This window comes from Bubalus bubalis, chromosome 20 (assembly GCF_019923935.1).
Source record: "Bubalus bubalis isolate 160015118507 breed Murrah chromosome 20, NDDB_SH_1, whole genome shotgun sequence".
Lineage (NCBI taxonomy): Eukaryota > Metazoa > Chordata > Mammalia > Artiodactyla > Bovidae > Bubalus > Bubalus bubalis.
In genome coordinates, this window is record NC_059176.1 from 24,849,680 (window position 1) to 24,873,580 (window position 23,901).

The 23,901-nt window shown below is 48.5% G+C and overlaps 1 long non-coding RNA gene across 1 annotated transcript; it reads right to left on the reverse strand.

Annotated features, from left to right (window-relative positions):
- Window positions 1-1,500: 1,500 nt before the first annotated feature.
- LOC102412967 lies at window positions 1,501-17,410 on the reverse strand. Its single transcript, XR_326287.4, has 3 exons — window positions 16,900-17,410; window positions 14,762-14,933; window positions 1,501-1,884 (listed from the first exon to the last, which is right to left on the reverse strand). It is a non-coding gene; the product is annotated as an uncharacterized LOC102412967 (long non-coding RNA).
- Window positions 17,411-23,901: the final 6,491 nt, after the last annotated feature.

Sequence of the window (23,901 nt, forward strand, 5' to 3'; positions counted from 1 at the left end):
CTGCTCTCTGGTCACCCTTCTCCTCCAGCTTCTGGGGGCAGGGAGCCAGTTCCCCCCACTCCAGAGTTTTCTGAAGGATGGCCCTGGGGGGTCAGATAGGAGTGGACAAGAGGAGTTTGGTAAGAACCCTCCCCAGTGGTTCGCCCCTTGCAGAGTGTCTCAAGCAAGGCCACCCCTTCACACTGCCCAGAAGAATCAACTCCTTCGTGATGATGGAAGTTTCTGTCTCCTCCTCTAGCCACAGATTTGCATGAAGAGTTGGGAGCCTGGATATGGGGGAGGGGCAGCTCTGAAAGTTGAGCCCTGGAGGTTGGGGCCAATCTGAAATTTGCCTCAGAGCAGACTGACAACAAGGGCCATGTATTAGAGCCAGACACTGTGCCAGGCCCTTTGCATACAGTATCTAATCCTCGCCACAGCTTATGGTAGGCATTCTAGACCCACTTGATAGATGAGAAAACTGAGATACAGCAAGTTTGATTTAGTTGTCCAGAGTCACACAACCACCTGAGGGGAGTGGCCTCTGGTTCTACAGGCACTGTCCTTTCTGACTGAGGGCCCCTTGGCAAGCTCCCAGGGCCTGTGTAGATTGTGGGTGAACGACTGAGGCTGTACTGGGATCTGCCACCCCAGGAACTGTGTGTGGAAGGCTGATTTGGGGAGCGTGGCAGCTCTCTCACAGATGGGCTGGGGTTATGGGTGCCCCACCTGCCAGCGGGGCACGATGGAAGGGGTTTGCACAGGCCATCTCACTCCTGTGGTCACCAGGACTAACCTGAAGTTAGCGGGGGTCCCCAAGCCTGAGCTTCCAGCGTGGGTGATGGCTGCTTCCCAGTTGATGCACTTGGAAAAGCCCCTGCCTCTACCATGACCACAGAGTGCTGTGTAATTTCCTCTGCGGGTCAGTCTGCCACCAGGAGTTATGACAGGGCCATGAGTCAGGCTCAGCTTGTCACTGACAAGCCACCAGCTGCCTAGCTTCCAGCCGACTTGGTGGATATAAGTGGCTGCCCTGCCTTCTCCCACCTCTGCCCCATCCTGCAAGGATGGTCAGGTAGACATCCACTGGGGTCACACCAGACCCAGGGCACGTCAGGAGCTGGAAGCAGTTCTGGGCTGCGCCTGGCAGGACTGTGACTGAGGCAGACCATCACCAGGTCGGCCATGAGCTTCCAGGGTCAGGAATCGACGTGCCCCCAGCCAGCTGTTTGAACGGATTGCCCCACTCAACTCCCTTGTAAGAACATTCTTCACCTTCCCCTCAAGTTCAGAAGTCCCACAGAGGAATTTGGGCTTTCCAGGTGGCACTAGTGGTAAAAAACCTGTCTGCCAATGCAGGAGACATAAGAGATGTGGGTTCGATCCCTGGGTCAGGAAGATCCCCTGGAGGAGGGCATGGCCACCCACTCCAATATTCTTCCCTGGAGGATTTCATGGACAGAGGAGCCTGGCAGGCTACAGTCCATAGGGTCGCAAAGAGTCAGACATGACTGAAGCAACTTGGCACACACAGAGGCATTTACTCCTCTCAGAAAAAGGCACTTATCCTAGGTAGGTTAAAAAAAAAAAAAAAAAAATTAGTGGTTACTTCAGCTGCCTTCAAGGAATTCACCATGTACGGAGAAGGCCTTGAAACTCAACAACTGGCTTTTAGAAAACCAGAAGGCTCATCTTTGGATCCCTTGTTCTGTGTTGACAGCGGGTCCTCCTTTGGGGTGCGAAGGCACAGGCTGGGGTGCCAGTCATACTTCTGGGCAATTTGACGCCACGTGCTCTGTGTCACCAAGACTGTGATTCAGCCGCATGCTTGCCAAGGCTCGTTCATGTTCACAGAGGGGTGAAACTGCTCTGTAGGCACTTTTCAAAGCAAGGGCTCTCCACCTCCTGGAGGAAAAACCAGGATACACCAGAGATGGGGCCGCCATCTCTGGTGTATCCAGCCGCCCAGGGGAGGGGCTGTCAGAGCCAAGACCGGGCGGTGTTCAGCTCTGTGTCTGTTAGATGACTAAAGGAATAACAGAAAAACCATGAAGCAAAGCTGGTATAAACCCTAAAGCCCATACTTTCCCATGTAGGTGCTGCCTGCTCTCTTGCTTCTGAGTACAAAGGAGTGATGCTTGTGGGGTCCTCATGAGGAAGCCTGGACTTCCACAGAGGTCGGCTGGGGACAAAGAGGCCCGGGCACCCCAGGGGCTTGCCCTCCCTCTGCCTCTATGCACAAGGTAGGGGATGGCCTGGCACCCTTTGAGGGAATGATATCACTGTACCTGGGCTATTGCTGGAATTATCAAATTTGTGTTGGCTGAGACCCTCAAAAGAGTTTTGGGGTTTTTGTGTTTTGTTTTGTTTTTTTTTTCTTTTCACTGTGCTCCGTACAAAGAACAAAAGCCAGCCTGCTGACAGGTGCTAAGGGTCTAGGCTAGATGAGCACGGTCCAGCTGCCCCGACAGAGTGGACAGGCAGCTCCCCACACTGCGGGCTCCACAGTGCCGTGGCATCCTCTCCACTTCAGCTGGGGCTGTGGGTTGGACAGCAGCTGCCAATACAGTTCTCCACCCCTTCAGAGAGAGGGCACAGGCATCTTGGCTTGGGATGGCTTTTTTTTTTTTCTCTTTCCTTTTCCCTTCCCTTTTTTTTTTTTTTTTTTGCCTTCTCTTTACTTAATCTATGTGTCAACCTGGCTGGTGGAGACCAGAAGCCAGAGAGGGTGTGGCTCATCAAGTGGGGGTGGGGGGGGGGGTGAGAGCTCAGCAGGGAGGCCTGGGTGAGGAGCGGCTCCCTGACCAGCCCACAAGGCAGGCAGATCCTGCTTGTCTCCCTGACACTTGGTTCCCCAGGATCCAGCTGGGAGATACCTATACGGCAGGAGGGAACAGAGGCAGGGGGAGACAGCAACATCAACAGTGTATGAGACTGATTACATTCATGGCTAAAGCACCAGAGTCTGTTGGATCAGAAATATAGAAGGTGTTGGAGCCCAGCTGGATAATTCAAGTTTGCTCCCGTGCTGGGGGCCAGGGCGTCCCCATGGTGGGATTTTTTACTTGCTGGGACCTTCCACAGAAGTGTGTTTTGACCATTCTCTGAACCATAAACAAAAACTCTCATGGTAAACAGCTTTCAAAGACAGTTATCTCTAAAAGGAAATTGGGACTTTATTTTCCCACAAGAAGTTCAAGGAATTGTGATTACTCAGAACTCCCTCTCGACATTCTTGTGAACATTTGAGAAATTCCCAGAGCCTCCTGTTGCCCCAAGAGCGGGAAGCCAGGGACGCACCAACTCACACACAGCCACGCAAGTGCTTTTGGGCTCATAGCAACTGCATAAATCATTGCATAACTGCAATTGTGAGTGTGTTTACTTTGATAATGGGAGGAAATGCAAATAAAGAAGTAATGACTTCAGGTAAAATTATGCCTAGAAAATGACTTTCTATTCTCTATCTCTCCTGTCCCCTTAAAAGTCCTCCTCTCAAGATCTCTTCTCCAGGAACTTAGCTCCCAGAGCGGTTTTCCAGGATTGCTAAGGGACATATGACAATCTGTCATTAACTCCATGAGACCTCTACTTGGGGGCTCAAAGTTTCCCTCAGGCCCAGAGATGGATGCAGGGACTCTCCAGGCTAGAAGAGCCTCTGGCCAGCAGCCAACTTCCAATGCAAAGTGCAACTCCAGTCATGAAAAAGACCTGAGAAGTCTTGCCAAGTGCTGAAGACTCTGCCAGAAAAGACGAAAGGGCTTGCATAAGCCTGCCCCCATCTCCTCATGGAGAGAGCCAGCTCAACTTGTTCACCTATAACCATGGAGGATGAGCATGTGGGGCCTGGATGTGTCCAGGGGAGTCTGATAAGGGGGCTGCCAGGAGCCTAAAGAGGGTATCTGCTCACATGTCGGCTGCAGCAAGCAGGAGGGAACAGCCCCCGGACAACAGAGAATTCCAAAAAATAAGGCTTTCCAGGATTTTCTGTGTAGGTGAGCATTGCAGGCAGGTGGGCATATGCCTCGATTTCTTAAAAATGGTATGCTTTTAAAAAGAAATATAGATGGAAGGAAGGAAAGAAGGGAGAGAAGGAGGGGAATGAGGAAGGAGTGAAAAGAAGGAAGGGGGAAGGGATGGAAGAAGGAAAGAAAAGGAGACATAAAAGTTCTAGATCTGTGCAGTTTGATATAGTAGCTTCTGTTCACATGTGACTGTTGAGCACTTGACATATGGCTGATCCAAACTGAGATATGCTGTAAGCTGGATTTCAAAGACTTAGCATGAAAAAAGAATGTTAAAAAATATTTTTTGATCAAGTACATACTGAAATGATATTTTGGAGATTTTGGATTAAGGAAAATATATTAATTATTTTAATAATATATTATTAAAATCAATGTCACTTATTTTCCACCCTTTTTAATGTGCCTCCTAAAACCTTTACATGCGTGGCCTGCACTCCGTGTATACTTGCTGGGGGGCGGGAACCATCCGGTGCGCAGCGCGGCAGTGGAAAGGAGGCGGGGCCACAGACCCAACGCTAGTTCCCACCAAACTGTTCAGGCCTTTAGCCCCGCCCCTTTCCCCAGACCGAGAGTAACTGGCCCGGGCTTGTGATGCCTTGATTCCTACATTCTCCACGTGAGATCCAAGCATCTCCCTGGAAAATCCTTTCTGTTTTAAGCTGCTAGTTTCTGACCTGCTTGACCTTTTAAAATCCTCAGCTTCATCTGAAGGCGCGCAGGGGCTTTCTTGCACTCTTGTTTGAGAAAGCCGGTAGGTGGCTGTGTGATAGTAACGGAAACTTTGAATAGGATGTGTGAGTCGTGGGAGGGTTTTGTTAGGCCTCAGTGGAGCTGAGGCACTGGCAGACGCTGTTCAAGTTTGAATCCAGGTTCAGCAGTAAATATTTAGGAAAGTTTTTTAAAGTGGTACTGGAGAATATCATAGCAACATTAAGGAAACATTTCTTCCAAAAGTATACCAGTTGAGCGCCCTGTCTATGCCTGAGAGTTCATTGGGTGAGGATTTCCGCAGGCTGTGTTGGACCCTGGAGGCTGGAGGAATGGCTGGGTGTGCGAAGCAAATGGAAAGGATCCAGGTGCCAACAGCCCAGCTGCTCAGCTTCCCAGACCTCCAGCCCATGTGTGTACCTCAGTCATAATTACAGTAGTTCAGTTACACATTTTGCGTTATACTTCTTTCTCGAAAGTGCTCATAAGCATTTTCCATGTTACTTCTCATATACGTTTAGTACTCAAGTAAGATTCCACCAAGTGACTAGCACTTTGTAAACTTCAGTGGAACATTTAAACAGTTTCAAGCTTTGTTCATTTGAATAAAATAGCAGGAAAATGCAATTTGCTTTCCCTGCTGTCTTTTCTCTGGGATTTATTTTTTTTGTGATTAATTTTCAGGAAAGAAAGAAACTACCGTGTTCAAGGGTCTAAATGTTTTTCTACTTCTTCACAGATATTGCCAAGGTGCTGTCCAAAAGGCATGTATGAACTTATATTGCTCACAGTGATGGATGTCTGTGCTGAAGTTTCTTGCAGCTTTGCCAGGATTGAAGTGTTACAGCATATATATTTATATTTTTTACAGCTTTTAAATTTGTAAATGTATATATAAATGTGTATATATTTTTTCAAATGTAAATGCTGTAAAAATGGAAACTGAGATTTTTGAAGCTCTTATAAGCAAAATATTTATAGACAAGTAACACAAAAAATACATATTATATATGTGTGTGTGTGTATGTGTGTATTTCCTGCCTGAAAATGCCAAGATATTGACTTGAGCATTTCTGGACTTTACATGCATTTCTATTTTTAAATTGTTCTGCACAGGGGCTTCCCTGGTGGCTCAGTGGTAAAGAATCTCCTGCGATGCAACAGACATGGGTTCGATCCCTAATCCAGGAAGATCTCACATGCGGAGCAACTAAGCCTGTGTGCCACAATTACTGAGCCTGTGCTCTAGAGCCTGAACCGCGACCACTGAGCCCCTATGCTGCAACTCCTGAACCCTAGAGTCCTACTGAGCTCACGCACCCTAGAGCCTGTGCTCCATAACAAAAGAAGCCACCAACATGAGAAGCCGGTGCCCCGCAACTAGAGTAGCCCCTGCTGGATGCAACTAGAGAAAAGCCCACACAGCAACAAAGACTCAGCACAGCCCCAAATAAAATTGCTCTGCACAGAAGATGTGTCTCCTATCCATTTAGGAATACATTCAATCATTTATTTATATCAATATGGACTTGTTTTAGACTTTGGGGTATAGTCAGTACTACTTTATTTATTGTACTGCTCAAACTTTTCCGCTTAGCCATTGGGAACTCTGTCAGTTGACTCCTGTGCCCCTTTGCCATTTCTCTATCCATGTGTTTGTTTTGTGAGCACTTCCTTTCTCTCTGGCACTACAGGATGCTTCAGTTTCATCTTGTATATTTCCCACCTCAGTCCTGGAATCAGACCATTCTCCAGGGAGCCCTGGTTCCGGTTATAAGAGAATGATTCTAGAAACCAAGATTCAGGTACTTGGTGTTGCTCATTGCTACTAGAGTGTCATTTCCCAGGTAACAGAACAAAGATAAAAATGTGTTTACTAGTCTATAGATAGACATCCATAACTATTTCTATATGTAACCATCTGTGTCTATATTAAGATAAACATGAATTCTTTCTTTGCCTTACTCTACTCCAGTACCACATGGATCATTCTAGCCTTGCTTATCTTTCCACTCTGATTCTGATGCATTTTAAAGACCTCATCCCAGGGAGGGCTGATCACCCCTTTTGAAGAATTTCTTTTCTAGAAGCATGCTGTCTGTGAAGTGGGGAGGAAAAGTCATGCCTAATTTCTGTCAACAGAGAGGGGGAAATATCGTCTATTGGCAAAAAGTTTTAAATGTCCTTAATGTTATCAGTTGAATCTGTTGCTGATGGAAACACAGCAGTCTGCATAAGTCTCCAAAGCACAAGGTCTACACAGGCGATTCCAGGTCCAAGGCCTGGCTGACTTTGCTCCCAGCATCTCCCTGTTATCACAGAGCCCCAGTAGCTCCTGACCAGAACCCACAGGACGATCCCAAACACAACTGTCCACCTTCCAAAGTCACTGCTTCTCAGTGTTCCCCTCAAAGAGGTTGTGTCTCAGGCCAGGGGGGCTCCCCCAGCTTGGCTCACTGACATTGGTCACCTCAAACTGCAGCTTACCAGCATGATGTCCCACAGAAAGACTGTCCACGTCAGCCCAATGGTGCTCAGGGAGCACCTCAGTGCCTTCTTGGCCTGGCTCCTCACCCTCCAGGAGTTGTGACCCTCCCTTTGACACAGACATATGCAGCAAGTTTCTCCCTCCCTTCTCAAGCCCTTCATGGGATACGTTTGGCCATATTGGTGTGGGATTCTCCATCCAAGCAGGCACAGACTCCTTGTGAAACAAAGTTTATATTTAATTACACAAGTAGTGATAAATCAGAACATTTTCCATGGGTTGGCTCTGTTCAGAGCATTTTGCTTCTATGAGTTTAATCCTCATTCAGTTCATTTCAGTTGCTCAGTCATGTCCTACGCTTTGCTACCCCATGAATCTCAGCACGCCAGGCCCTGTCCATCACCAACTCCTGGAGTTCACTCAGACTCACGTCCATCGAGTCAGTGATGCCATCCAGCCATCTCATCCTCTGGCGTCCCCTTCTTCTCCTGCCCCCCAATCCCTCCCAGCATCAGGGTCTTTTCCAATGAGTCAACTCTTCACATGAGGTAGCCAAAGTACTAGTGTTTCAGCTTTAGCATCAGTCCTTCCAATGAACACCCAGGACTGATCTCCTTGCAGTCCAAGGGACTTTCAAGAGTCTTCTCCAACACCACAGTTCAAAAGCATCGATTCTCTGGTGCTCAGCTTTCTTCACAGTCCAACTCTCACATCCATACATGACCACTGGAAAAACCATAGCCTTGACTAGACGGACCTTTGTTGGTAAAGAAATGTCTCTGCTTTTCAATATGCTATCTAGGTTGGTCATAACTTTACTTCCAAGGAGTAAGTGTCTTTTAATTTCATGGCTGCAATCACCATCTGCAGTGATTTTGTAAGCCAAAAAAATAAAGTCAGCCACTGTTTCCACTGCTTCCCCATCTATTTCCCATGAAGTGATGGGATCAGATGCCATGATTTAAGTTTTCTGAATGTTGAGCTTTAACCCAACTTTTTCACTCTCCTTTTTCACTTTCATCAAGAGGCTTTTTAGTTCCTCTTCACTTTCTGCCATAAGGGTGGTGTCATCTGCATATCCGAGGTTATTGATATTTCTCCTGGCAATCTTGATTCCAGCTTGTGCTTCTTCTAGCCCAGCATTTCTCATGATGTACTCTGCACAGAAGTTAAATAAGCAGGGTGACAATATACAGCCTTGACGTACTCCTTTTTCTATTGGAACCAGTCTGTTATTCCATGTCCAGTTCTAACTGTTGCTTTCTGACCTGCATACAGGTTTCTCAAGAGGCAGGTCAGGTGGTCTGGTATTCCCATCTCTTTCAGAATCTTCCACAGTTTATTGCAATCCTCATAACAAGCCATTATTAGCCCTATCTTTTTAGAAAAAAAAAAAAAGTAAGGCTCATTGAGATTTAGTTTTGTGCCTCTTACACAGCTAATAACTAATAAAACCAGGATCTACACTAACCATGGCCATACATACTGCAGCTAAGCAATACACTGATGCAGGCTCATTGTCTAAAAATAAGTATTTAAAAGTCCCCAAGCACAGAAATGTATATTCTCTCTTTGTCACACCCTTCCAATTCTTCTCCTCCTCTTCCAATTCTTTTCCTCAGAGGTAACATCCTTCTAGAACTGTTTCTTTTCTTTTTGTCCATTTGGCTTGTGAGATCTTAGTTCCCCAACTAAGGATGGAACCTGTGGCCCCTGCAGAGGAAGCATGGAGTCTTAACCAATGGACCACCAGGGAATCCCCTAGACCTGTTTCTATGTATGATATAGTCTTAGGATTTGGGAGGGTCTTTAAATACATGTATTACACTATATGTGCCATGCTTTTGACTTGTTAGTTTCATTTTTCAATATGCCTTGGAGGTCATGTCCTGCCAGCATATGTAAATCCACCTCAGCCCTTCAAGCATTTTAAGGATTCTATGGTGTGAACGTCCCATAAATTATTTATCTGGTCTCTGATTGATAGCCATTTGGGTTGTTTCTAATATTTTGCTTGAAAACCACAGTGTGTTGAACATTCTTGAATATGCCTTTGTCAGAATGGCAGAGGGCAGATTCCGAGGAGTGGAATTTCTAGCTCAGGGTGAAGTGTTAGTGACTCATTCTTTGTGACCCCATGGACTATAGCTTCCCAGGCTCTTCTTTCCATGGAATTCCCCAGGCAAGAAAACTGGAGTGGGTTGCCATTCCCTTCTCCAAGGGATCTTTCTGACCTAAGGATCCAACCTGGGTCTCCTACATTGGCAGGCAGATTCTTTACAGTCTGAGCTACCAGGGAAGCCAACTTAAGGTAGTGTAGTAATAGCAAGCTCAAGGTGAATCTACATTTAAATTGTTGCTACTGCCTAACTGTTCTCCAAAACGATTGGGGTGATTTTTCACTTCCCTCAATGGTGTTTGAGATCACCTGTCTTTCCACATCCCCACCAACACTGAATAGCAGCGATCCTGAACATTGTTTGCTAATCTGATGGGTAGAAAATGAGATCTTCCTGTTTGAATTGGAATTAACTCTGCTTGAATTTATGTTTCTAGTTCCCTCATTGCTCATCTATTACTAGGCTTTGGATTTCTTCTCTTATCCTGTGCAAGCATTTGCACCCTCCCCAGTAATAATCTAAAATGACTCTTTAAAACTCTTTGCTGATCTCACCTTTGAGCTTATGTACATTCTGCTAAGAATGCTTATCAGTTCTTCCCAGCCCTTCCTGGAGCCCCTTTGGGGCTCCTTTCTCAAGGATAAACTGTTCTGGAACATGTCAGCAAAGCTTGCCTTTGGAAGGTTGTGGACTTTTGTCACAGTTGTGACTCAGCCCCTGTCCCTGCAGTCTGCGGCCATCCACGTGGAAAACGCTAATTCCCTACGCAAGAACCCGCCACCCACTCGGCCCTCGGCCAACAGAAGTACTTGCTTGGCATTCCTCCCACTGCTCCTTTGCTCCTGCCTGCCCCTTTACCTCAAAATGCTGGTGTAAAGAGAAGACACCACGGAAGCTGAACCATTCAAACACTACAAAATTATCCCATGAGAACACATGGATATTTGCTTAACCTCTGCAACCTCTTTAGAAATGTTCATGCATAAGCATGCATATATTTACATATTTTTTTAATGCAAATGGAAGGAAACTATACATTGTATTCTGTACCTGGCTTTTTAAAAAATATTTATTTGCTTATTTATTTGACTGCATCATGTCTTAGTTGGGTGCTTGGGCTCTAGAGTGCGCAGGCTTAGTAAGGGTGAGCTGGCTTAGTTGCCCCTCAGCATGTGGAATCTTTGTTCCCCAACCAAGGGTCAAACCCAGGTCCCCTGCATTGGAAGGCAGATTCTTTTAACTACTGGACCACCAGGCAAGTCCCTGTTTTTTTAAGTAACAACATATCTCCAAGTTCTTTCTGTGTCAGTATACACAGACCTTTTTCATTTTGAATGGTCTTAGTATTTCATTGGTGTCATTATTTATTTATCTAGTCTCCTATTAACAGACATTTGGGTCCTTTCCACTTTTTTACCACTACACACAAGGCTACTACTGTGAATGTTCTTGAACAAACATCCTTGTGGACATGTGAAGATGGACCTGCAAGGTCAATTCCTAGAACTGGAACTACTGAGTCAAACAAAAGAAATGTGTACTTTGATAGATCTGCTGTGCCAATGTACCCAACCATCTAGGGTCATGGAGAGGTACTTCCCAGATGGTCCAGTGGTTAAGACTTTGCCTTCCAATGTAGGGAGTGTGGGTTCAATGCCTGGTTGGGGAGTTAAGATCCCACATGCCTTGCCCAAAACACAAAAAACATAAAACAGAAGCAATATTGTGACAAATTCAATAAAGACTATAAAATGGTGCACATCAAAAAAAAAAAAAGAGTCATAAAGAGAGGGCTGCCTGTCTGCTCTCTCATAGGGCTTCGTTAAACTTACAAACCTTCTCCCATCTCGTAGGTGAAAAATGTATCTCATTGTAATCTTTGCATTTTTCTAGTAATGGCTTAGGAATGTGTTTCAAGCATTAACAAGTCATTTGTATTTATTTTTCTGTAAACCGCTTACTTATATCCTTTATGAACTATCCTGTTTGTTAATAGGACTTCCTCATATATGAAAGAAATTAGTATTTTCATTATATATGGTATATTATTATACCCTCCAGTTTACTATTTATCCATTATTTGTAGGCTTTTTATTATATATTTGTTGTTTGGTCGCTAAGCTATGTCCAAATCTTTTATGACCCTGTGGACTATAGCCCTCCAGGCTCTGCTGTCCGTGGAATTTCCCAGGCAAGAATACGGGAATAGGTTGCCATTTCCTACTCCAGGGGATATATGAGACACAGGGATCGAACCTGCATCTCTTGTGTCTCCTGCAGTGGCAGGCAGATTCTTTACCACTGAGGCACCTGGGAAAATTTGCTATCTTATAAAAGGTTAGATTTTCAATATGCACATTTGGGTGGACAAGGATTGATTTCTGTACCTCATCCTCATTTTTGCATTTCAGTCCCCACTCCCTTGAGGTGGCAGACACTTGATCATGGCAATCCAGAGATTGGCTGCTTCCCTCATCCCCTCAAGGTTCCTGGGGGATCCTGAGCCCAGGTGGGCTTACTCAGGATGTGGGATGGGGCCTGAGCTCATTCGATCCCTCAGGCCCACTGTCCATCTGGCATCCAGAGGGATTCCCTGCCCTTACTTCTTGTCCACAAGGCCCTTCTGAGGCTGTGCTCTCCTCCCCGGTCCTGCAGTATAGGTGGAGTGCACAGGACTCCTCTGCCTGACACCCCACTTGGCCCTTCCTAACCTGGACCTTTGCCGCCTCCTCTCGGCTCATCCCAGAAAACTGGGTCAGGACCCCTTTCTCAGGGCCCCACCAACATCTATGTATATCTCACAGACCCCCGACTCTGCTCCCAAGCCCAGGATGCTGACAAGCCTTGCTGTTCCTCCTCAAACAGTTCCCCTAATCTATTCCTGTGTCTTCCATTCCTCTGAGGAGCTGGAATTCTGGACCACAGAGATCAGGAAGACTTTTTATACTTTTTTCTCCTTTTTATATTGTCACTTCCCTTCCCTGAAGCAGTGCACACAGAGAATGGCCAGAAATGTGTGAGTGTGTGTGTGCATGTGTGTGGCCCCCAGAGAGAGGAGAGGTCAAAGCTTATCAGGAATTGCCAGGAGAAAAGAAAGCAAACGGGTATTAAACCCTGCCTCTCCTGACAAGTGTTGCCGGCCCCTCTGGCTGCCTCAGGCCTGGACTCCCTCAAGCCCCCAGCTGACACCATCTGGGGCTTCTCTGGTCTGTATGCCTGCAGTGTCCCCTTCCCTAGAAGCCCTTTGCAGGTGGTGGGGGGTGGCCTGTCTTCCTCTCCTCGGTGGCATCCAGCCCTGTGGGCCTTGCACATCTGGGCGCTCGGTCAGGTGCATGGCGCTGAATCACCTACTGGTCATAACAGGCCGGGCTTTTTTCGTCCTGGGAGCTCTCCAAGAAGGCCAGGATGGGTGGGGTCCCAATGAGGAGGGTACTTAGGGTGTCCCCCCAGACGAACTCCCTGGCTTCTCAAGGCTTCTTCAGCGGAGCTCCAAGGAACGAGGAAAAACGCTTTTCTCCAGAGAACTCTGTCTGCAGATAGGCCCTCCTCGCTCATTTGTCTCCCCAGCCTCTCTCCCTGCTTTGTTGGGGTTTCATCAGGCCAGGGAGCTGGACGGTGTAAAATAATCTCAGACCTGGGCTGCTCAGGATGGGGAGCTGCAGGGGCTGAGCCACAGGGAAGGTACGAAGACATGAAGCTCCATTTGAGCACAACTGAAATCATTCCTCACAGGGTTTTCACCCAATGCTACCGCAGCCCTGGTGCTGCCATCTTTACTTTGCCTCCAGCCAAACCAAAGCTCTACCTCTAAGCCTTCTGGTCATAAGGGACAAGGTGTCACATTTCCCGAAACTGGTGATTGCTGTAAAATCCAGCCATCTGCACTCAAGAGGCTCCTCCCCACCCAGCACCCCTTCTCCTTGCCCCTCTTTCACTTTTCTTGACAGCACCAATGCTCAGGATAGTGCAGACGTGTCCTCAGCTGTCTCCAGGCGCCCAGCCATTTTTAATTGTCCCCTCCAGCATCCTCCATGAGCTCAGCCCCCAACCTGATCTAATTTTTCTGGTCCATTACCCACCTCAGTGCCTACTACGTCCAAGGCCTTGAGGCCTATAGATCTTTCTTTAAAAAAAAAAAAGTAATTGGAGGATACTTGCTTTACAATATTGTACTGGTTTCTGCCATACATCAACATGAATCAGCCATAGGTATACATATGTCCCCTCCCTCTTGAACCTCCCTCCTACCTCCCACACCAGCCCACCCCTCTAGGTTATCACGGAGCACCGGCTTTGAGCTCCCTGTGTCACACAGAGAATTCCCACTGGCCATCTATTTTACATATGGTAATGTATAGGTTTCCATGCCACTCTCTCAGTTTGTCCCACCCCCTCCTTCTCTCGCTGTGTCCATAAGTCTGTTCTCTATGCCTGCATCTCCATTTCTCCCCTGCAAATAGGTTCATCAGTACCATCTTTCTAGAATCCTCTCCTCAGTAGCATCTCTGAGCAACATCATCCACCAACAGGCTTGCCTTAGGGCTGAAGGTCAAACTCAGGGGGAAATGCAGGCATTAGTGGAGCCCTCGGAGAAGGCAATGGCACCCCACCCCAGTACTCTTGCCTGGAAAATCCATGGACAGAGGAGCCTGGTAGGCTGCAGTCCGTGTGGTCGCTAAGAGTCGGGCACGACTGAGCGACTCACTTTCACTTTTCACTTTCATGCATTGGAGAAGGAAATGGCAACCCACTCCAGTGTTCTTGCCTGGAGAATCCCAGGGATGGGGAGCCTGGTGGGCTGCCGTTTATGGGGTTGGACAGAGTCAGACACGACTGAAGCGACTTAGCAGCAGCAGCAGCAGCAGCAGTGGAACCCCACCTCTGGCACTTCCTGGATGGTCCCTTGATCTCCCTGGACCTCTTTCTTCATCAGTAAAGTGGTGAAAAATACAGTACTTGCCTTGCAGGGCAATGAGGGGTCCATGGGTATCATATGGGTGCTTATAAAACACACACTATTATTCATAGTATTTTGTGAAGAGCATTTTTCATTGTAAATGATCCTGCCCCATCTATCTAGCATAAATCTCAAGTCTGTCTTTCTTTTTTTGGAGGGGAGATTTCTCTACTATTTTCTTTCTCTTTCTACTACAATTTTTATTTTAATTAGAAAGTGGGGATGGTGGTAGCAGTGTCAGGAAAAATAGTGTAGGATGTGGATGGAAAGACAAATAGGCTATATGGCAGCCTCACCTCCCAAAGTAGGTGTCAACAAATTCAGCTAGGACCAAATAAAGTTTGGAGACCTAGTGCTGAATTCCTGGCCCCTGCAGACACTGACAGAAGTCAGGCCTCCACTCCTGCAGGTGTAATTTGGGTGCTCTCCAGCAGCCTGTGTTAGGAAGGCACCCCCACCCATGGGCACCCTCTCCAGTTACCTTATGCCACATCTGATACACAGGCTACCAGGCGAGTACTGGCTCCAGGAGACATGTGCTGGGGGTCACTGCAGAGCCGGGGTAAAGGAGAAGGTAGTCTCCTGAGAAGGGACAGCAAGTTAGGAGCCCAGAGGACTGGAAGGCCCTGAAGTCATGGGGGTGGTTGGTCTCCCTGCGGGGAAGCAGAGCAAGAGATGCAAGGTCATGAACCGGGAGAGGAAACAGGAGGTTAGGAACAAACCGCAAAAGATTGAAAACACCCGCGGTTTCCATCAGTGTGGGAAAGGCTAAGCTCATGGGAATATCCAAACAAGGGAAAGCTGAGCAGAAGGATGAGAGCTTGTATTATGGATGGATGTGAAATGATATTCAAGATAAAGTGAAAAAAGCAAGATGCAGGTGGTACATAAAATAAGCTACCATTTGTGGTTTGACTATGCATAAAATGTCTCCGGAAGGCATCACAGAAAGTCATTTTAGGAATTTTGTGTTTAATGGTGATGGGGTTCAGGGAAGGCCATTCCAAAACATGACACTATGGTGTATTGGTTATTTTGAATTAAAGTTACTTAAGAAGTAGCCAGCGCAAGGACAGCTACTCTGACCTTCCTTTGTGCCTCTGAGAGCAAGAAAAAAAATCCCCCATTTTGGAGATTTTGTGCCTACTTTAGTCACTTTTTTGGGTCTCATATCTTTGGGACCCTCAGAAATATAAAATTAAATTAAATGTTTTTCTCCTGTTAATCCCTCTTTCATGAAAGAGGTGTCTTAGACAAGAACCTCCAAGAGTAGAGGAAAAAATTATTGTCCTTCCTGACAACGGGTACAGAGTCTCAGATGGGCAGGATGAAAAAGTTCTGAAGAATGATGATGGTGATAACGTGAATGCACTTAATTCCACAGAGTTATACACTTAAAAATAATTAAAATGGAAAATTCTTATATTACTTTTAAGTACAATTTTAAACAACCCAAACATTTCATGAGCTGCCTGTGGGGAGAACTGGGTGTTCAAGAAAGAAAGGAAGGGAGACTTCACTGCACTTCCTTTTGTAACCATGGAAATCTTTTCAAAAAAATAAGGAAGGAAGGGACTTCCTTTGGCAGCCAGTGGTTTAAAGACTCTGTGCTTCCACAGCAGGGTACACAGGTTCCATCTCTGGTCAGGGAACTAGATCCTACAACCACGCAACTAAGAGTTCCAATGCCACAGTTAAAGATCCTGCAGGCCGTAACTAAGATCCACTGCAGCCAAATAAATAAAAATAAATATTTTAAAAAAAGAAGAGAAAGCAAACTGATAGGGCCCAAGACAAGGTAAGCCTTGCAGGATGGATGGCTGAGAGGCAGTACAGGTGGCAAACACTTCACTGACAAAGGAGCTATTTACAAAGATTGTAAAGGGGGAAGATGGCTGGATGGCATCACTGACTCAATGGACATGAGTTTGGGCAGAGTCGGGGAGATGGTGGAAGACAGGGAAGCCTGGATTGCTGCAGTTCATGGGGGTCTCAAAGAGTTAGCCACTACTGAGCGACTGAACAACAAAACCGGGAAGAGCAGTGAGGGGTGATAGGGTAGGGGGTTGGGTGAGGGCGTGGTACAGCACCTGGGCTTAATAGCAGTGAAGCTCCATGCTCCGACAACTTACTGGAACCAAAGAGAGAATCAGTGCAAGGGGCTACCTGACAGAGGCTGCGACTTTCCTTCCAGGGTCACAGCCAGCCTGGGTGACCTGGCAGGGAGGGCGTCGGGGGAATTAACACAGACCTCCCTTTCTTCCCTCCCTTTGATCTCTCCTGGCCGCTCCACTGCCCAACGGAAAGGCAGCCTGTGGGCAAGGGCGCTGGGCGGAGCAGGATCGGACGCAAGGGTCACCCTCCTCCTGACACAGGAAAAGGGTGGGGATAGTACGTAGGGGGACAGCGGGACAACCTTGGAGGCAGCCTGCCAGGGGAGGAGCCGGCCTGCCTGGGCGTGTAGCCTGGTTCGGCCACTCACCCCCTGGGCCTCGCGGGGTAATGACTGTAGGATCCTAGATGCCGCTGCCAGAAGTACATTTGTTAATGTTGACGCAAAGTGCTTAGAACACAGTGCCCGGCGCAGGGTACACAATGTACACGCGAATTGTGACTTACGTGTGACAGCCTGGCGAGTGGAACCTCGAGCTCCCCGCGGCTCCGACCCAGGCATAATGCGGTGGGCGGGGCGTCCTGGGAGGCAGGAGGCGGAGCCAGGCGCGAGGGCCCAGGGGAGGCTGCACCTGCGTGTAGCAGGACTGTAGGTCCACTGAGCGCCTCCACGTGTCAGCCCTGAGCTGCGCCTGCAGTGTTCACTCTCACGAGACCCTCACCGCACGTGCCAGCTGGGTGCAGCCGGGTGGAATCCTTGCTCCTTACAAAGGGGGGAAACTAAACTTGTGAGGGGAAGCCCCGGTCCAAGCGCCCGCCGCCGCTAATGAAAACTTTACTCCCAGCTGGGCTCTCACTGCTCCACCCCTCCCAGTTGCTAAGTGTTCCCCCAGCAACTCAGCGCTGCAAGAGTTGCAGATTGTAACATCAGAATTTAGAACAGCCATTATGTGCAGAATTTTCCTAAGCTCACCGGGCACTTATACAAAGGGTAAATTCTCATTCAAAAATATTGTGGTCAATCGAAAGAGTCGATTAAAAGTGTCCAAAATATAAAATTTATTAACTTCAAAACACAACTTTAAAAAAAGATTTCAGGCAATTTTATGAAAAATTAAAAGTGCTAAGCCCATATTGAAAGTAATGCATTTTTCTCAGAAAAATACCAGGGGCGTGGTACTTAGAGATAGACATAGTTAACATACAGGATTAATATTAAAGTGATGAAAGTATCAAGAATAGTATTTTTATTTTGTTATTTTAAAATACTGGACTAATTGATATAAATAAGTTTGTTATTTGCTTGAATGTACCTTATCTTTTTAAATAATCTTATTTTGAAAAAGTTTTAAAATAAATTATTTTATAAACCCACCAATATAATAAACACAACTTCTCAGTCAATAAATACTTAAAATTTTTTAAAAATCCGAGGCCACCTCACATTTCAGTGGAAGTGTGGATCCCTTCTTGCTCTCTGTCCCTGCTCCTTCACAAAATGAAAGATTATTTTCATCCCTATAAATCACTGTTCATGGTAAATATAAATGAACGAATGAGTGGATGGCCGATTGATGTATTTGAAAGACAGACCGACCTGGCTGGAGTGGTGATGAGGTTGGGAAGACAGTTTGGGCTGCATGGGAAAGGCTGGAGAGAGGATTGTACCCAAGAGGCAGTACTGTATGCTTTGGGGTTTGGGGTTTGGGACAGAAAAATGTTGTGATGTGACCAAGACTGTAAGGAAGATTTATCTCACCAAGGGATGAGAGAGGTTATAGAAGGAACCATGTCATGGTCACCATTTGGGGGCTCAAGGTGACAGCATCTTTATTTGTGTTTATTTTTGGCCATGCCACATGGCTTGTGGGATATTATTTCCCCAATCAGGGATCGAACTCAGGTCCTGGACCCTCGGCAATGAAAGGGTGGAGTCCTAACCACTAGACCACCAGGGAATTCCTGACATTTTTAGAAGGGCCTGGAAAGGGAGGCAAGGAAACCTGAGAGGTGGTAAGAGGCCTGGTAGGATCTGGTGGGTGCCTGTGTTCGGGGCCTGGGAGAGGGAGGGGTTGGGGGCAAGCTAGCCCCTTGGCAGCACCAGGGAAGTCAGGACGTGGGGAGGAAGTCTTTTCTCTCTGCATTTCTGTTAAGCCCCCTGCTTCCTGAGGGAGGGGGAAGGGTTTCCATCATCCACAGGTCATGACTCAGGTCTGAGGCTGTCACCCCAGCACCCAGAATGGAGGACCAAGGCCACAGCACTATCACCTCCTCTGATCCTGGCGCTGTTTCCAGGGAGAGGCTCTACCCTGTCTTGAGTGGCTGGTGGGGAGCATCAGGCCCTATCTTACAGTCTCGGGACTTCTCCTACGCAGGTGGACCCTGGCCAGGACACCTATCCAGACATGGTTTTTTGTCTCTCAGCATATTTCCAGGATACCCCTGGAAAACTTCTCCACCGTGGAGAACTTCTCCACCACCTGCCACCATCCTGCTGTGCTGGAACCTGAGGGATTGAGGCAGCACTGGGAATCATCCCAAGATGATTCTAGATCATCTCTCCCTTGCTCTCTGCAGTCCTGCCTCAGGTGTCAAAGTTCAAGTAGAACTGGATATCAGGGAGAAGTAAAACAAACCATAGAGGAAGTGGCCAGCCTCCTGTTGGCGCACACAGAAGGCATGCGGGGAAAGAGGGCGAGGGGCCACCCAGGAAGCTTCTGATTCTGGTCTGCAAGGCCAGTCCTGGCCAGATGGGGTCTTTATCAGCAAGAATGTAGACCAAGTGGTCAGCAGCCCCTTCCCACATCACATGGATAATCTATGATACATGTGAGCTTCAGGCTGCTCCTCCAGCCCAGGGGTCAAGCCCCTTGCCTAAGGCAGCCTCAGTGCTAATTTTCAAATGAACCTCCTGAGTGATCAAAGGATGAACACCTGTTCCTGGCAGAGAGAATGGGGCTAAACCATGGGCATTTCATTCACTCAACACATTTATGGAGCACCTGTTAACGCACCACACATTGTGTAGGAGAGGGGTGGGGGAGGAGGGGCAGAAATCCCAGTGAACAGAAAAGAGAAGGTCTCTTATGGAATGTACGTTCTTGTGGTAGAAGATACGTGATAAACAAATATCTGCTCAGTCACTTCAGTCGTGTCCAACTCTTTACAACCTATAGATTGTAGCCCACCAGGCTCCTCTGTCCATGGGATTCTGCAGTTATCTAAGATAATTTAAACAGTGGTGTGGAGAAGGAGAGAAACGAAAAGTGTGCAGGGAGTACTTAGAAATGATGGTCAAAGAATGAACGTTTGAAGGAGATAAAGATGTCACTGGTGGCTCAGTGGTCAAGAATCTGCCTGCCAATGCAGGAGACACAGGTTCAATCCCTGGGTCAGGAAGATCTCCTGGAGAAGGAAATGGCAACCTACTCCAGTATGCTTGCCTGGGAAATCCTATCATGGACAGAGGAGCCTGGTGGGCTACAGTCCATGAGGTCACAAAAGACTCAGCACGACTGAGCCACTAAACAGCAAAACAACGTACTGTGAACTGTGAGCACTACCTAGATTTCTAGCAGTAAATTCCTCAATGAACCCTTGAAGGAAAGACCATTGTGTTAAGGGTTTATGATGCACACAGGGTCAAGAGTGCCAGAAGCTCTGACCTTCCAATGGGCCTTTACTTTCAGGCTGGATGGCTGGGGAGGATAAAGGAAATGGTGGTGGGTCCTCCTACCTCAGGGGGTTTGAAGCTTCTGCCTGCGTGGGTTGTGGTACTCTGGCTGCCGGAGGGGAGACCCTAGCCAGAACCCAGATGGACCCCCTGACCGTCCCCAGTCGCCCCCAACAGTGGGAAGGGTTTGCTCCTGTTCCTTTCTGCATAAGCACTGAAGTCGCGAGCTATGGGCCAGTGTTTCTCTAAGTAGGGCACGGTCCTCGGGGAACACTTGAGGAGATGGTGTATACTGGGGGCCTCCAGGGGTTTTGGTGTCATTGCTGGGGAGTGAAACAGTATAACTGAAAGTGGGGTTTGGCTGCTTGCTGCTCAAAAACCGATAAAGAGGCAAGGTTGGTGGAAAGGAAAGTTTGCTTTATTTTGGGTGCTGGCAACTGGGAGGAGGGCTGACACTTGTCCAAAGGTTGATTGAATCCCCCTGCACTGAGAATCAGTGGGTTAGAGTTTTTACAGGCTGAGGGGGCAACATGTAGAAACAGCACAGTCAGCTCAGACAGTTATTTTGAGATTGGTCATTGGTGGTCTGATCAGCATCAAATACAGTTAGTCTTTAGTTCCAGGGTTGTTTTGTTCCCATTTCCTTGAGGCCAGTTCTGGGAATTGTGGCAGCTAATGTCCCGGCTACAGTCTGGTCATCATAGAGTTAACTTCTTCCACCTGGTGGGGCGCTCAGTCTATATAGGACAGCTCATAGGAAATGGCTCAGAATATTATCTGTAACCCTTGAGAAGGATCTAAAAGGTCCTTGACTTTGCTTAATGACTATAGTAGTATTTGATCTCCTTTGATAGTTTTCCTTTGTTTCTTCACCTCTCTGATTAAACTTATTCTTTGACTAAAGTTTTTCCGCTGACAAAAGGCAGGCTGAGGATTGGGAGGGTGGGCCCATAGGGTCCTGGCTCTGTTTAAACAGGTTGTTATTGGAGGCTTGGACTTCAGAGTAACCCCTGGCTCTGCCTGCCTTCCAGAGTTTCAGCAGAGTCTGGAATCATTCCAGGGTCAAAGGCAATGCACCTGCCAGCGCCTGTGCCGCTTTCTTTGGCCATTGAAGCCCAGGGCCAGCAGCAAGGAGGTGGGAGCCAGGGATGGGGTGGAGAACGGGGCCAGCGAAGGCCTTGGGACAGGCATGGGGCAGGGGAGGCCCTTGAAGTGCTGGGCAGCAGGTTCCTCAAAAGCAAAACCACTTGAAACACCTCATCTGGGCCAGCTGAGGCCCCTGTGGCCAAGTCCCCCATAGCCCAGGACACTTCTGTTGTAGAAACCCTCGGCCAGTGAGGACAGCCACTGGCCGGTGATGCCCAGAGAGGCGTCTCCCCACCTACACCCTGCACAGGGTCTGGGATGGCTGAGGGCAAGGGGCTCGGGGGCTGACGGATGAGGGGGTGACTCTGGAGTGACAGCCACTCCAAGGCCTGCCCTGGGCTCCGGGACCCAGCCCCGAGCTCGGGCCTCCCCGATGTGGCTCTGTTTCCCTCTTCTCTATCTGTTCTCAGCTCTTCCTCCCCACCACCCCCCCCCCAACCCCCCAGTGAAGGCAGACTGGGAGGCTCGCCTATCCTGGGTGGCTGCCAACATGCTGTAGAAGGCAGGGGCTTGGCAAGCACACAGTGTCGCCTCTGTGGGAGCAGTAGGCTAATTATATTTCAGCTGGCGGCCGTGGCTTGGAGGTGGCCGGGAGTTTCCCAGCTCACTGGCTCGCTGGGCCTCCTGTGGTAAACACCGCGAGGAGGTGTGGGGACAGAGGGCGGGGAGGTGTGGGCAGGAGCTCAAGACAGGCCTTGAAGGGGAGCCAGGTGGGGCAGTCCGACCAGTCCCTGGTTCCAACTAGGAACCTCACTTCGAATCCTGGGCCATGGGGCAGGTCCAGCCCCATCCAGGGCCCAGGGTCCTACTGAGGGGGTGGGTAGCCCAAGATCCGCCCAGCTGGGATATGGTAAAGCCAGATGGAATGGAATGCTTGGGGAAGGCCCGGAGAAGAGGCCTGATGGAGAATGTACTGTCCGCCTTTCCTTTTCCTACAAATCTTGGGGACTTTCCTGAGGTCAGGACTATTGTGTACAGCCATGCAGGTGTGGGCGGAGGTATGAGTGGGGACCCATCCAGCTGGTTTGGGCTGTGACCATCTGGATGGGGGGGTCGCCTTTATTTCAAGTTCACAAAGGCCCTGTGCCGGCTGGTGCCTGGTGCCCATGGGTCAGGGTCAGAGGGGGTTACTCATCAGAGAGGAGCCCTGGGCACTGGGCAACCCATCCCCCAAGACCAGTGTGGCACTTTCAGGACTGAACGTCTGGCCTGGTCGTTAGCGCTTCAGGATCCTGGGGTGAACTCTCAGCCTAGGTGGTGAGTGGCAGGTTGACTGAGTAGCCGGAGGGCCCTGGGTGAGAAAGCCCAGACCCCACCCCAGGCTGTGTGCTTCCACAACCTCCCCTTGTTGTTATTTAGTTGCTAAGTCATGTCTAACTCTTTGTGACCCCATGGACTGTAGCCCACCAGACTCCTCTGTCCATGGGATTTCCCAGGTAAAAATACTGGGTGGGTTGCCATTTACTTCTCCAGGGGATCTTCCCGACCCAGGGATCGAACCCACATCACCTACATTGGCAGGCGGATTCTTTACCACTGAGCCACTAGGGAAGCCCCATTCCTCCCCTACCTGTGAGCTAACTTCGGCCACTGTGGCAGGTCACATCCTAACCAATCATATTTCATCCCAAGTGGCTTGAGTCACACACGATTGCCATGAGGGGTGAGTCTGTGGAAGTGAGGTCAAGAGTCGCTGTGGTACCTGCGTCTGACCTGGAAAATATAGACCATGAGGCTAAATTACCTGTCAAATGAGTCTGCTGGGTAGGACCAATGATTTAAAGTCATGCCTATCCTTACACAATTCACAAACATGTTTAGGTTTACAAACGGTAATCTCGAAGCCCTATGTACTCAGTCAACAAACATTTAGTGAACACTTCCTGGGTCTCACTTGCCATTGTGTCTGAAGACTCAGTGGGGAAGCAAATACACCCTGTCCTCACTCACACTCTGGAAAACCAAAAAAACCGAGAAAGCACACCAACAAAATAATGGCAAATGGCAATAAACATTAGGGAGGAAATAGCCAAAGCCGAGAGCCATGATCCTACTTAAGTGTGGAAGGTGTGACTGAGCTGGTCTTGCTTCACCTCTGAAATGAGATAATAAAGAACCCACCCAAATCCTTGTTAGGAGGGGAAAAAAAGAAGCTTTCAACTACCTCCAGACCACAAGCCCAATTAAGAACCACCTTCCCCACACACCTACTCCCACCTGTGGCTGCTCACAGAGGCGCGCCTGCAGGGGTGCTCTGCGCTGATGTGAGGCCCACGGCGTGAGGGACATGAGGCACGTGCCACCTCCCCATGGGAAGGGAATATCAGGGCTCTGTCAGCTCGGCAGGAGGATTAGCAGAAAAGGTGAGGGGGCGGAGGTTGGTTTTGAAAGATGAATCCAAGTCTGCAGGCTGGCCAGAGCAGGCCTCCCCAGCTCTGAGTGCAGAGGAGAAAGCAGGAGGGGGCGGGTCCCATGGGATAGGGCTCAGCGGGCACCCCGAGGTGGGGAGGCCTTGGCCTGGGGTGCCAGCAGCACCCCAGGGGAGGTGGGGTTCCCAGCCCTCACTGGCACCTCCTCTCCACCGCCTCTGCGGCTCCTACGGGGCTTTCCCATGCTGTCAACCTGGCCAGATGCCCGCGGGGCAGGGACCAGGTGGGGTTACAAGGGTGGAAGTCTCTGGAGAGGGACTC